The sequence below is a fragment of the Macaca nemestrina genome, chromosome 2, assembly GCF_043159975.1.
Source record: "Macaca nemestrina isolate mMacNem1 chromosome 2, mMacNem.hap1, whole genome shotgun sequence".
NCBI lineage: Eukaryota > Metazoa > Chordata > Mammalia > Primates > Cercopithecidae > Macaca > Macaca nemestrina.
This window is the reverse complement of record NC_092126.1, coordinates 49,920,942-49,936,114: the sequence shown is the minus strand read 5'-3', so window position 1 is coordinate 49,936,114 and position 15,173 is coordinate 49,920,942. Positions and strand designations below refer to the sequence as shown.

The 15,173-nt window shown below is 43.0% G+C and overlaps 1 long non-coding RNA gene across 1 annotated transcript in view; it reads left to right on the top strand.

Annotated features, from left to right (window-relative positions):
* Positions 1-1,984: 1,984 nt before the first annotated feature.
* Positions 1,985-15,173, top strand: part of LOC139361748 (uncharacterized) — a 345,274-nt gene continuing 332,085 nt past the window's right edge. Inside the window, exons 1-2 of the long non-coding RNA XR_011619343.1 lie at positions 1,985-2,067; positions 2,425-2,532. This is a non-coding gene — a long non-coding RNA (uncharacterized lncRNA). The remainder of the gene's footprint in view (positions 2,068-2,424; positions 2,533-15,173) is intronic.

The following is a 15,173-nucleotide window of genomic DNA, read 5'->3' as shown; positions in this document are numbered from 1 at the left end:
CCCTCAGGTATTCTAGGGAGCTCTGCAGCCCAGCGCAGGGAAAGGAGGGAGTTGCCCAGACCCCGATTGGGTCGCGGCTCACACCTCTCAGCTTGTGGGCTTGATCCCAGTCGGGGAGAGGCTCTTATCTTGTGAGTTTGATTCCAGAATGGTAGAGGTGCAGGAAGGGTTCTCGGTGTCCAACTCTGGACACTTTTCAATCTTCAGAGCTAATAGAGTGAGGGCATGGGTCCAACGAACCGCTCGTTAGAAACCTATATTTTGTGGTAGTATCGCGGCAAAACCTACTTCAGCATTTATAATCAAAACAACAAGTGGCAACACCCACAACACACCAGTATTTACTGTGGATTTGCTGGAAATGCTTTGTACTCACAGCCCTGTTTAAAACAAACAAAAAACTGATTTGAAACAGATTTTATTTTATGACTATTTTACAGATGAGAAAATGGAGGATTGAGGTAGTGGTTAAAAAACTTTGCTGGAGTCACTCAGCCTGAAAGTAACAGAGCAGGCACTTGGAGCAGTGCACTGCCAAAGGGTCCACTGTTTTGTTTCCTTGGACTGCCTGCCCACCCGCCTCCCCGCGTAGAAAGGCTGGGGCTCAGAAAATCCAGTTCAGAGTCATTACCTCCCCTTTCACTGCAGCAGGTTCTTTGAAGCCAGTATCACCCCAGTGTTAACCTTCAACCTGCAGGATCTCTCTGGTCCCCACTCCCACCATACCCCCAAATCCTTGCCAGTGAGTGATTGGCGAGGAGTGGTCTTCTGGGCTGAGAGTCCTCAAATTGCCAAATCCTTTTGAAAACCTGCCCTTGCCACACTCTGTTCCTTAGCCTGCAGAGCTGTGGTTACTTTGGGTAGGGTTCATTCGGAGGACTTCCTGGAAGTGGCAGCCAAACTCACACACCAGACTAAATCCTGTCAGAGCTGGTGCTGAAAAGTGGGATCCTGGGTGGCTTCCAATGCCCCCCCACTACCACCCAACCTCTCTCCCCTGCTTCCTTTCCAGAGGAAGGGCTTCAGGGTCTAAGTTTGATCTTTGTTCAGACTTTCAAAGTAAACTTCCAATTTCTTTACCTCACTCTCCCCCCTCCACTTTTTTCTGCTTTGCCAACATCCAACTCCAAGAAAATGGCTCAAATAGGATGCATGTTAAATTCTTAATTCCCATTCCAAAATCTGAGAATCCACTGTGATCACCTCAGTTTGTGTGTCCCTCACTTCTAAGAAAATTATGGGGAGAAGTGCTGATGAATTTGCCAGGAATACAATGATCTGCAGTTGCGATTACAGGAAAGGGAAGGATCCATGAGCGTGTAAGGTTGAGGATGAGCCAAGCTCTTCGGGTTTTTCCCAGTTGTGGTGGGGAATGGGAGGGGTTGGAATGAACATATTTGTCCTTATATTCAAAAGCCACAGGTGGCCTGAGACGTCAAAGGCTGCAGGATTTGAACCTGGAACCGAATGGTGGCCTGCAATGAACCCGCCTACCGCCTAAGGGGTTCGCTTCACTCCAGGCTGCTGGCGCTGGAAAGTTTAACTTTATTATCAAAGGGGAAATTGAAAAGTGACTTCTGCAAATCCCAAGACAGGGTTTCACCAGCAACTTCTAGGGTGGGAAACCAAAAGTGAGGTGGAAAAAAGAGCTGGTAAATCAATTGGAAAAGAAAGAAAGAAAGAAAGAAAACAAAAAAAGATACACGCGGGATTAAATAAACTAAGAGACTCAGCCAGTGGAATTCTAGATCTGGGGTTTGAAACCGAGAGGGTCCCTCTACCTTTGGCCATCTGGCTGTTTTAAGCTCTGCCCCATGCTGTATAATTTTAGCTGAAAATCTCTTCCGTTGCAGCTTTGCTTTTATTGAATTCATCAAAAGCAAACTTTCCCTGAGTTTTTTTTTTTTTTTTTTTTTTTTTTTTTTTTTTTTTTTTAAGAAGGGCTAAAATAATACGCCGACCACTGTGACATTCTCCGCGCCCAGGCCATTTTTCATAACGCCGCAGATCCGCTTTTGTGCCTCTGAGGCGACTAAACAGATGAATAACGAGCAAAGTCTCCCGAAAGTAAGCTAGCAGCTTTTCTCAGCTCGAAAAAAGTTAACTGCAATGAGAAGTGCATGTAAAATCCCCACACCCAAAGATGGGGGCTACACTTTTATTACTCTGAAGGACAAGGATGTCTTTTAAAAAGCAACTAACTGCCCACATCCGCACACGCGCGCGCGCGCACACACACACACACATTTGCTCACACAAACCACACAAACTTTAAGCCTTGTGAAGCTGCCCAGGTGGTGTGTAGGAAATTTTGGTAGAGAAAGAAGTGAGAAGACTTTGAGGCAGATTCTAGCTGGCAAGATATGACAAAAGTAAGATCTGGTTTTATTTATTTATTTTTTTTATTTTTTGTTTTTTTCGCAGCTAGTTTGAAAGTTGGTTTCTGACAAGAGGAAAGAAAAGGCTGCAACAGTAAAGGAAGACTCAAAGTGTTAAAAGGACTCTCAAAATGTAGTATTGTGGCAGGTCGGGGTAAGTTACATTTTCTTCTGTTTTCTCTTTGGTTTTGGAACGCAGTGAAAATGCACTGTGGGGAGAGCTTTTCTGTTGTTTTTAAGAAATGAGAGAATACTCCAAGCTCCCTTCTAGGATGACTTCCTCCTGCGACTCTGCTCTGTTTTTGTGGGTGTTCTGCAGGGAGGCCCCTTTCTCCTAGAGCCCTGTCGTCATAGACCCAGAGGCCCTCAAATTCTGAGTGGCCGGGGTTTGGAGAGCCGCGTTCGGGTCGTAGAGGCAACAAGTCGTGGACTCTCTAGCCCCAGGCAAGCGCCGCATTGCGCCGCAGCTGAGCCTGTGGCTCGCCTGACTCAGGAATGAATTTTGCACGTGTAAACTACTTGCCTGTGGACGCGCACAGCTGTGACTCTGGGGTTTATCAAGGGAAAAAACTATTGCCTTAAATGGACGATTTGCAAAAACTCAGCCATTGGTTCTTGCCAAATGACTATTGATGCGGTTACCCTACCGGTTGGTGCGTGCGCACGTTTGTTTAACCCTAAAAATATTCCACTTCCGAGTTGCTCAAGTTGACATCCACTAGAAATCATTTGTATTTTTTTTTTGGGGGGGGGCTGGAAAATAACTAGGCATGATCTGTGGGAGATGGCTTAGATATATTGGTGGGGGAGGCATATTTCACTGGAAAGTGATGCTCTGTATTCGCTGAATGTAGGAAAGTGTCCCAAAGAAACGCGGCTCCCAGTGTGCGCGCGTACCACATTTCCACAAACGTCTGTTACAAATGCACTTTCCTGCCACTAACCTGCGGCTTTGAGATTTGATTCTGCTGTTTGAATAATAATATTCTTCTGCATGGCATGGATATTCAGACGCCAGCAAAGAGCGGTCCTTCATTTGAGTACCTGCAAGCATCTGTAGCAAACTACATTTTATTTATTATTATTAGCTTTCCGCTACCAGAAACGTGGAATAAACATGTGCTGCCCCAGAAGTTGGGCGGAGCTGATGCAGATGTTGGCAAACACGTCTTTACCAGTTGTATTTTTGAGGAAGCCCAGAGACATGGACCAAAGATCCGAAAAGAAATTGACAAGGGAACTGATCAGAGGCGATTTTGTTCATTAGCAGGAGCGACTCCTGCGCTGGGTCTGGCGGGGGCGAGCATGTAAAATGCAACTTTTGCCCCATTGGTTCTCTAGGTGAATTAGCACATACTGGGACTGAACAGTCCTTGACCTTTGCCTTTATGTTTGCGCAAATGTTTGCCTAAAACACAATCGGCCTTGACAAGAGAGCATGCTACCGTGTGACACTGCCTATTCACCAGATAGATGTTCCCTGCCACACACGACCCAGAGAAGCTTTTTAAATAGCTTAGGTATTTGCACAAACTGTATAAATTAATGTCGGATGATTGCTAGTTGCTGGTTAAATAGCAGAGAGATCATTTAGGTGAGGAATACATGTATCTCTCTGGCCTTTTTTTTTTCTTACTAAAAAAGTCGGTAAGATAACTGATAGCAAAGGAAAGTTTATGTTTGTGGAAGTCAACAGGTTCTTGTTTGATCAAATGGCACATGAATGTAGTTTTCTCACAAATGGCTTTTCCACAAAGATGGGGAGTGGATGAAGGAAGAGGAGAGATGGAGAGTGGAGAAAGCTGTGAGAAACTAATAATTAGGATAACTGGTAATGGGGAGGTTTGGAATATGATTCTGGAGGATTTATTGTTCCTGAAGGAGCTATGGCCAGCCAACAGGCTCTCAGCTCTCCGGAAACCCGATGAAACTTGCGGGGGAAGTTATCCCGATTACTGAGCTTTATGGCTTTGAACACTTCCTCCAGTAAAACCAAATACTTTACAGGAGGAGAAAAGCACCTTTTAAAAATCTAAAATTGGTTTACGTCCTTTAAACCTCATACTATAGATCTGAAATTATTTAGAGAACTGGGCTGCCTTTCCCTGAACTTTGACATAGGAGCAAAATAACTTTCCTCAACTGTGGTTTCTAGCTGAGATCAGAATTTTCCACATTCCTTTCATTATCTGCAACAAGGTAAAACCTCACCAATTTCCATGGCTCAATTGTGTTGGCAGATAGGACTACCAAGACAGGGAGAGCAAATTAGGAAAAATGAGGATATTTTCAATTTCTTTAAGGGAGTGTCATTCCTTTGAAAGAGAGGAGTATTTACTTCTTTCAGTACAAGGGATGCAGCAGACCAGGGTGGCACCAACTCATGCCACAGCCTGGGAATGCAGATTTGAATATGTGAAAGTCACTGTGATTTCTCCAAACATTTGCAAGGTATTTTTCAGGTTTCCATGAACTGTGTTCAGGTGGGGAAGAGGGAGGGCCACCAGTTCTCCCTTGGAAGCCCTTTCTCTTGATTTCTGAGCAAAATTTGCCTTCTCTCTGTTGAGCTATGGAGATTTTCAGGGTAGAAGAAAGTTTGTTTAAAAGCCATGTTCCACATTGACTTTAGGTACAGCACAAAAGTAGCAGAAAGGTAAAAACAGCAATCTTAGAATGAAAAAAAAAAAATATATTTAAGAACAAGCACCTAAAAGAAAATTAAGGGGACTCTCCATTTTTCAATAATCTCCATAATAATTTCTTAACTAACAGAAGTAATTTGTTAAGTTATTCTTATTTCTTGCTTAATTAACAATGTGATAAAGTATGAACTACTTCAAAACACTTCTTTAAGGCAGATGCAAAACATAAATGTCTGTGCATTTTGACTTTAGGTTCAGAAATATGGGCAACTAAATATACATAAAAAATCATATTTCAATTCTCAGGGGGTATTTGTCCATTTTATTAAGTGCATGTTCAACTATTTTTTCAAAGTTGTTTTATTTTAAAGTAAAATGGCTCTAAATTTTCTCTTCTCTCTGCTACTTACTGTATCCTACAGTTTTCAGAAAATTTAGGAATGAAAGACATAGAAATGCAAATATTAGTGTTCTATTCTGAGATATCCTATAGTGACATAGTGTAGGCAAGGCAGCAATATGTTTCTAGCCTTTTCTTCCCTGTACCTGGGGGTGTGATGGGTTAAGTTTATTCAGGGTAATGGGTAAATTGGGACCTAAAGTCTACAATCCATGATGATGAACACAAGGGACTTAGATTTAAATTTAATTGTTACAAAAATCAGCTTAGGAATTCAAGAAATTTCCAAATTTGCACAATTTGATACAGACACATTTTAAAAAAATCATTAGAAAAAAATCTGTCTATTTTACAAAATGTGTCTCACATATATTCTAGTATCAAAAATTCAAGTACTTACTCCATTCATTGACTTATAGTAACTAAAATTGAAGATGAAATGTGGTTAATTCCATTTTTTTGCTGACAGACATCTATTAATAGAGTTTGTGCATATTATTGGCCAGAGCTAAAAATATCATTAAATGTTTATATTATGAACTCTGTCAGTGGTTTTACCTAGAAGTATTCAAGAGAACATATAGTGATTTATTGATATCAATAAAGACACAGCACAATTGCCAGAAGTGTTCTTATTCAAACAAATAACACAATTTAAATGAGGAAGAAATGAGAAAAACATTTTTATGTTTTATAAAATATAAGTATATTCATAATTGAAAAATTAAGGTAACTGATTTATTCTTATAAGATTTCAGTATGTGATAGTTGTCTACTGAAAATTGTTTGCATATAAAATTAATGTTTCTTAAAGGTAAAATGATTTGCACTTACAGGACACTGTAAAATTTGTTAGATGACTCTAGTACACATTAACTTCTATATAAATAATATTCTTACTGACTGGATTATAAAATGACACCTGCTATAGTCTGTGAAATTTTTACATTTTACTATGCAGTGAAATTAAAGTGAAGAAGTAAAGGCAGATTATAGGACTTGGAAGTACCTGAGAGAGCAGCCTAGACCCTCTTTGTATTCTATTTCTTCTAAGGTAGTTGTTTCCCCCTAATTTTTATAGATGAGGCTTGTATTGTTCTAAAAATCCTCAACAGTTATTTGCTATTTATTTAACTCCACTTTGTACGCAAAAATTTAGAGATGCTTTGGAGGCATGTGTTTTTAACTAGCAAGTACTGAACTTAATTTGGAATAGGCCAGATATTCCACTTCCAGGTCCTTTGTCTGTGCCTATGAGTAGGCAGGCCATGCTAGAGTCGGGGTTCAGAGAACAGTCATTCTCTGGTGGCTTTCTTGATACAGAGAAACACAGCTCTCATCCCCCATTTTGATTCACAACCTCTGACCAATAAATTGCGCTCTGATTTCCAATGCCTATTGCATCTACCACCACCTAGCCCAAATTACCTGCTTCTGGCAAAGAGAGTGCAGAAGCTGAGGCAGTATAGTTCAGGGACTGGATTCCAGAGGGGCATTTGGAAGAAGCTACACAAGTTTCGGCAAACAAGTGAGATTTATGATCTCGATGCTTAGAAATCTTTCTTATGGGCAGTCCTGGAAAATCTGGGATTTTGAGAAGTCTGGGCCCCCAGTTTAATCCTCTTTGGTGTAAAAACTGTGAATTCAGAGCTAAAGAAGGGGGAGGGAATATTGCAGCCTTTAGAGAAGGGCGCAGGGCCTGAAGAACTGAAAAGCTCCCACACTTCACTCTCACTTGACATTTCAGGGGCCCCTTAATTTAGTCACAGAAGTCGATGCCCACAGGCAGTGAGAATTTGGCAGGTACCAGGTGCTTCAGGAGGACTTGGGCTCATTCTCTGATTTAGCTACTGCTGTCTCGTGAGGGAACAAGGGGCCACAAGTATGGTTTTTTTTTTGTTGTTGTTGTTATTGTTGGTTTTTTTTTGCTTTGGTTTGGTTTTAGCTTCTGACTCTCATTCATATATCAGATCCCCATTTCCTTTACCCTTCACTCCCTTTGTCAGTAGCTTGGAAGACCCGGAGACCTGTTGCTTTCTCCCACTCCACACTCCTCTCACCTTCCCCCACCCTCTTCTACTGCTTCACACCACCTCATCTTGTCATACTCCCTCAACCCTTCTTAAACCTCACCTTCTCACACTCATAGCCCCTCATATTCTCTTGTATCCATCTCAACCTCTTACCCCCTCCTACTACTCATCCTCCACTTCCACAGAATCCCCCCGAATCCCTCACATCTACTTCATCCTCTTCACTTCCCTCAGACCCTTTACCAGCTCCAGTCTCTTCATCTCCACACCCTACACTCCCACACATTTTCAGAGTCCCCAGACTCTCCTTGACCCCTCACAATTAGAACTTCACTCGCTCTTTCACATCAGTCACCTCCCCATGCCTTCATATCCCCCCACATGTCTCCAGGCATCCCTTCCCCCCAACTCTTACACCCACTATATTCACATCCTCTACACCTTCCACACATACTCCAGACTCAGATTCCTACTCCCAGTCAGGTACACAAGTCATCTCCTCCCCCGGCCTTTTCATGGGTGGGATCTCAATTCCTCGGTCTGTTTGTGTTAGAGAACCTTGCCTCGAGTGTCTTCCCCTCTGACTCCTCCTTCCAGAGCTTTCTTCCATACCAGAGTGTCAGCATATCTGTCTCTGGTGTTCTCTTTGGAGAAGAGAACATGGCTATCTCCCTTTCACTTTTTTCACTCACCAAGGCTCGCAGTCACAGCAAACCGGGACTGGGAACCTAAAGAGTTGTTCCCTAGATCCAGTGCTGGGGTAGGTGCGGGTGGGAAGCCAGGGCCTCTCATTGGCTGTTCTGTTCTCAGCCCTTAGCTTCAGAGGGCTTGTCCTTGTTTCTCCTTCCAGATTTGTCTTCAGTGTTCAGGGATACAAACTCCTATGTTCAACATTTCTATTAGCAGTGTGAGTGGGTAGGAAAGATTCTTTAAACTAGAGATTCTCCAATTTGATCGAGGTTTAGAATCACCCAAAGTTTGTTTGAAAACAAACAAAATAAAGCACAAGTAGAAATTGCTTGGCCCCATTCCAACAGTTTATGTGAATTTACCTTTCTAATAAGTTCCCAAGTGATGCTGGGACCACATTTTGAGGCAATTTGAGCGATGTTCAGCAGGATGAAGTGATTCTATTTGTATAGTGAGAAGACACAGGGAGATCCACAGAACTCGGAGGTTCAAGAGGAGAATGACACTCAATGGATAGATAGGAACAGTTTCCTAAAAATGTCCTAAATGAGAAGGTACTTTGAAAGTATGGATTTATTCTACAAGGTTAGGGCTTTTTTCTGTGAGAGGAAGGGAGGAAGAAAGAAGACTGTACCCAGGACATCTCCTTTCCTAAGCTTTCGCTGACCATTTAAAATGAAGCTAAGATGTTTAGAATTTGTGGGGGACTGGGTCTTGAGTCACTGAAAGTGCTAGTCACTCTGTATAGGTTTATTATTTTTGAGCCTGGGGATTTGTGTGTGTGTGTGTAGGCTTGCTCTCTGCCTTTGCATTTAAATTTCATTCAAAATGGACGGCCCTACAGAATCACCTTTTCCAGCCTAGGTAGTGGTTGCTATGGTTATTTCCTGTTTCCTTTCCATGTACCTGTGATGAGACCTCACAGATATCTCCCTTCAGTTCTCCCTGAGGGCTAAAAGGTGGCCCAGAAACTTTCGGCCAGTTAACATTCTGCCTTATCAATTGTCTAGGGAGTAGTTTTCTAAATTTATTTGGAACTGCAAAGGTAAATAAATGAAGGAAAAAATACTTAAGAGAGAAAAGGTAAAGTTCTTCAAATTGGAACTTTCTTGTGTGTGTGCATGTGGATATGTCTATGGTACATTTAACAAGTAAGAGAACACATACCATAAGCAGTCATCTTGCTAGACAAAAGTTTTCTTTGATTTTGTATTTGAATTTACTTAACAACATAAATTTTAAATACCAATTCTGGTCACCTGGGCCAAGAACATTTATGTATTTTTCTCCTAGCTGATTTTATCAACAGTTTTCAATCTCATTTTCTCAAGACTTTGAGGCCAAGGCAGAATTTTCTAGCCTTCCTTTGGAGATCAGGATCCAGGGATTAGAGTTCTGGGATCTTGGCAAGGGTTTATACTACTTTTTCCATGATGTTTGCAAATCCCTAACAACAATTCTGCATTCTAATTTTTTTCCTCCTTTCTTTTTGTATCACAAATAATTATGCTGTTCAAACATGGCTTAGAAAAAAACACAGTTACATTAACATGTTTCTTCTACAATTTTGTTTTAGAAATGACTAGAATTTTCTGTTAATTCATAGTTTTTTTCCTGGTTTGAAAAATAAAAATATTTAAAATTTATCTTGCTAAATGTCTATCATTTGTTAGCACACTTTGTTTCCTGTTCTTCAGCTTCTGAAGTATATGGACATTACTAAAATGTTCAGGGGATCATCAGCACACCAGTTCCTTGAGAAAATGTTGGGATAGGCTTTACGCTACACAATCCAGTTGGTCAGAATTTAAAGGTGTTCAAGTTGAGTCTGCTTTTCTTTCTCTTACTTTACAATCCCTTTTTGTATTTTGTATTTTATTTCAAATAGAAGCTTTTCCAAGGTTATTTTTAACATACAAAAGGTAGCTAAAAAAATTGGATACTAAACGTTGAATCCAAACTAAGTAAATTTTTGAAGTATGCAGTATCCACATTTCTCATTGACTTAAAATAAAAATGAATGTAATTCAAATCTACTTGTGATTTTTTTGTTTTTGTTTTTGTTTTTGCTGTTTAAATGGAACATTCAGTATGGCAAAATGAATCTATAAATGTGTGATCTGTGTATTAGACCCAGACACACCCAGTTCAATAATGATTGATACTATTTTTAAGTAGCGGGCGCTGAACACATTATCTAAAGAAATGCTCTGAGCATCTGAAGGTTGAGGATCTTACAGTGATCTTAGTTCTGGGAAAATGACTCATGTATGTTTTGGCTCAGTGTTAGTCTTACTAGCAATAAGTTGTGGCAAATAAAATCTGACCATAATGATAATATTAATATTACTGTCCCTTTGGAAAAGAAAAACTGAATTCAGTATCTGTTTGCTTTGGCATTATTTTTTCCAGCCATCTAACTATCCTTTATAGTAAAGTGTGGCTGTTGTTTCTTGAGTTGTGTCTACCCACTCCCTTCTCTCTGGGTAAACCTCCTCTCGCGCCCCCTAGTGGAGGGTTTGGCAGTGCAGAAGCAACAACCACCAGCGATTATTTATTGATCACCTGCTGTGCGCCAAGCACTGTGGAAGAAGCTGTAGCTTGTCCAGATCTGGGTGGGGTCTAATGCCACGCACGGGCTCTGTAAAATGATTTAAGATTGAGCAGATATTCTAGCTCTGGGTCCTTGTGGCTCCTCACCTGGGGGCCTCTTCAGAGCCCTCACTCACGTTGCACTTGGAGCCTGACTGGAGGCATTTCTGGCCATCAGAATCTCCTAGCTACAGTCAGTTTGGGATGGAGAGGTTTGCTGCTCCTTGGGCCTGGTTATAATTTGTGTCCTCTTGTATGGAGCTGTCCAGTTTGACCTGTGGCTACAACCAATCTTGGATCAGCATTGTCAGACCTCGGTTCCACCACACTCTGTTTGAAGATCTCCATTTTGTGCAGTGGCAGTCACAACAAAACTCAACTTTCCTCTGTGACTTTGTTCTTTTGATTTTTAATAGATCAAAGACGTGGAGGGAGGAAGGAAAAGCGGGGCGGGGTGGGGGGAGAAGAGGAGGGGCAAGGATTGTTTTCGTGTCAAGATGCATCGCCCATTTGAGGCCACTAGCCCCATTAGAAGAGAAAAGTGCACGGAAAAGGGCGAGAAACCTGCACTTGGCTCGGCATTGTTTAGGGGATTCGAGCTGCGGCCGCCGTGGCCGCCGCCGTAGCCATACAGTACAGTCTCCATGGCAACGCAACCTGCTGCTGCCGCCGCCAAAGTTGAAGGCGCTTGAAAGGCTTGAAGAGACCAGAATCTCAACCCCTACTTTGGTTCCCCCGAGAACAACGGAGAGAAAATAAGGCAAGGAAAGAAAGGAGGAGGAAAGGAGGAAGGAGGGCGGAGGGAAGACAGGAAAAGGAGAAGAAGAGAAAAAGGGAGGGAGGAAATATTTGTATGAATGAGAGGGACTAAGAGAGAATATGAGAGAGAGGGAGGGAGAAGGCCAAGAGAAACCCCACCCCAGGCCCATGAATGCTGGCATTGTCCCTTCTTTTCTGAATCTGATTTACCATATCATAACCCCCAGGAAGAAGAAAACATCAATATCCCGAAGGAATGGAGATGTTTCTATGGGAAACCTAGGAATTTTAGTCCATAACAGATCTGGCGTAAAAAAATCAAAGAGATCAAAGGCAGAGCTCCCTGGAGTAGAGATGCGTCTCTGAATTAAAGATGGACGATGCAGACTACAAAGTGCTTTTTTCTTCTTTATTCAGTCCTCTGTTCCCATTTCAAGGGAGGCGCTGGTCTCGTCATATCTGAACTAGACAGTCATTGCGAACAATGTCATAAAGAGGATAAAAGAGGGAGTGGGGGGCACCAGGAGCTCAGCTTCCTCTGTCCTAGTTGGTTTTCCAACCACCTTCTCCAGCATTCTCAGCACAGGTGTTAGCCCAGCCCTACTCATAGAAGGAGCTTGTGGAAAAGCCCACCCCTACCTTCAAGTCTGTAGGGGCACCTAGGAAAAATTAGATTCTCTGAAATCAGGAGATGAGAAGTGGTGTTAGGTTGTTTTCTTGCCTTACCAAATTAAGCTTGGGACAATATCAAAGGCTCTGTGTGGCAGTTCTGGGATGGGGAGGAGAGAGCAGGATCTTTAGGCCCAGATGTAGATGGAGTGGGGTACAGAGTGCCCTGCGTCAGGGTAATTCGGGGCAGCCCCAATAGCTGTCTTTGCAGATATGGGTTCCTGGCATCTCTTTCAAGAGGAGGCCCCAAAGAGGGAGACATTCCTGTTGGGAGTCCGTGGTCTAGTTGAGTAAGACATCTTTTTTCCAGACAGCCTTTCAATTTGCACATCTAAGAAGCAAATAAATCACTAAATGTTTTTTAGACACTGACAAGAAAGACTAGGTGACTTCTAGTTTGAGGGCAAAGCTTATTTTAAACAGTTGAACGTTTTATTGACCTTTGACTAGTACTGTGATTACCTAGTGATTTTAATTATTTTTAAACCGTCGAGTTGAGTTAGGGATCATGACGCCCAGGTGTCAGTAGAAGTGCACGGAAAGGAATAGACCAGCAGCAGCCCCAGATGAAGGTCTTCTCCACGTGCAAAAAGATAATTCTCTTGCCTGGCTCACAACGTGTTCGTGTCTGTTCCCGTAGGTGTCTGCGGGGCGGCTTGTGGGCCTGTTGTCCAGCTTCTTTCTGACCCTACTTATGGCTGGCAAATTAAAACAATAAATTTTCTAAAGCTGAAGCCTATCCGCTTCCTCTGTAAAGAAGAAAAGATAATCAGCGAGGTGGCCAGGACCTGCGTGTGGTGAGCCAATCCTCCAGAGGCCTAGGGTCTTTGCCCAGCGAGTCTCCTTTCAAATTTCCCTAAAGCCAGCGTAGCAGATGAATATTCGAAAAGTCAGTTAAGTTGTTTGCAAACACGCGCGGGCTAGCCCAGCGAACGGAGGACAGAAAGCCTGTTCTCAGGGTGGAATCAGCATATGTACTGGCCGCAAGCAGCCCTGGGGTCAGACCCGACACTAAGTAAACAGCGACGTGGCCGAGGGACTCCTTTGTAGTGGCCGCAGCTGTCCGGTCATCTATTGTGCAGCCAGGGCTGGGGTCTGGGGCGCTGCCCTGGCGCCAACTCTGTGCACAAAAACATACCGGGGAGGGCTACACGCATGGCCGCCCCCAGGCCTCCAAACCTTCTCTTTCTGTCTCCCCTTCAGCATCCTGCACCATGCAGACAATTTTTCTCCTTAAGTAAAAAAGCACCGGTGTAAAAACTCCAGCACCTGGTGGGAGGAGGAGAAAGGGAAAAGACCTTCCTTCCCAATGGAGGTGGAAAGAACAGAAGCACAAGACAAAATAACAGGAGGGTTGGAAATCGAAATAAAACTGATAGCAAGAATGATATTGAATGATCTTGTTAACCAGATTTTTTTTTTTTTGTCCCGAGTTGTATGTCTTGGAGAAGTTAGTGAGTGTGTCCGATGACAGAGGAGGAGGAACAGGGACGAGGCAATGCTTTTCCTGAGCCAAGGGGTTGGGGTGGCATAGTCTTGGGTCTTGATGGCTCACTCAGGGAGCCCTACAGAAATGCCCCCAAGGATTCAACCACCTGGGAGGTTCTTTACTTCCGGTATTTCTCCTAAGGATGAAACTTGCAATTCAAACACTCTCGTTGCTGGCTCTCTCGTCCCGTACCCGCCCTATCTCCACTCCCCCATTCCCCTTCCAGCAAGGTTAGCGCACTGGAAGCAACGCGAAGGGGCGGTGTGGAAGGTGAGGCCCGAATTTTAGGCTACTTTTGTCTGATTCAGACTCTTTCAGAATGACCAGCAACTTCAACCTGTACGGCAGAGCCAGGACTCACTGGGCTGAAATGACTTTTGCATGCTGGAGTCCTGTGGATAAGCTGAAATTTACAGAGTAGCTAGCAGGCTATGGGGTGCCAGAGCGGCTCCTGAGATGAGACCTTTTACACCTTCCAGACCCTTCCTCACCCAAATACATGCTTCAGACTCTGTGGCTCCCACTTCTTAGGGGTTTTGGGGCACAATTCTCAGGACTATGGCTAAAGGAGCCAAGTTGGAGGCTTGGACCAGCGGCCTATGGCTGACCATTCAGGCCCTCATTGAACCCATAGTCAACAGGGCATTTCACATCCTCAGTGAGCCAAGCTGGAGGAGTTTCAATGCTCTGCCAAACATTGGAGAATTAAACCAGTCATTTGGCTTAGGTGGCTTCTCTCTGATTTACCTTATGAAATTTTAACTCCTAAATTTAGAAAGGTGGGAGGTAAAAATCATACCAAAAATTTAAAATGCTATCAGGGTGTTGCTGCTGAAAAAAAGTAAATCCACAGATCCCACCTGAATAAGAAACCTTGATTCTGACAAAGGTTTTAAAACTCAAGCTCCTGCCCCCCTGTGCAAAAATGCTCGAGGTTGAATTATTTTTATTTTTTTATTTTTATTTTTTAAATAACAGAATAGCCAGGGTGAAGTGAGGGCTAACATTTTGAGTAGCAGACGCCACTAAGTTCCTGCTGTTCAAGTGAGGGAGAAAGTTTTGAGGTCCCAATCCATAGAAACTTCAATTGTCAAAGCTTAATTAATGTGAAGAATGGATGATTTTCAAGCACTCTGACAGTGGTTCTAATTGCCTGCTTCCTCTTGTGTGTGATTTGCTGCAGGGAGTGGGCTGGACAACTGTGAACCAACTACCTACCAGTAAGTTTATTAAAAAGAAACTCTTGAATGACTGGGGGAGTCTCAGGTTTTGGCCAGCTGGGGAGGGAACTTGGCAAGAGCGTTATTCGTGTCAGAGACTGTAGAATCCCGTGGGCATGTTACCTGGGGACCAGGGTCCCCCAAACAATGTTGTGTAGAAGCTTTTCAGCAGCTCTTTCCAGAACATTTATCAGCAAGCTTTGGGGATCTGTCTCTCTATCTATCTGTCGATCGATCTACCTATCATCTATCTATCCATCCATCCATCCATCTACAGCTTGGTGAGACATTTGCCGAGGAC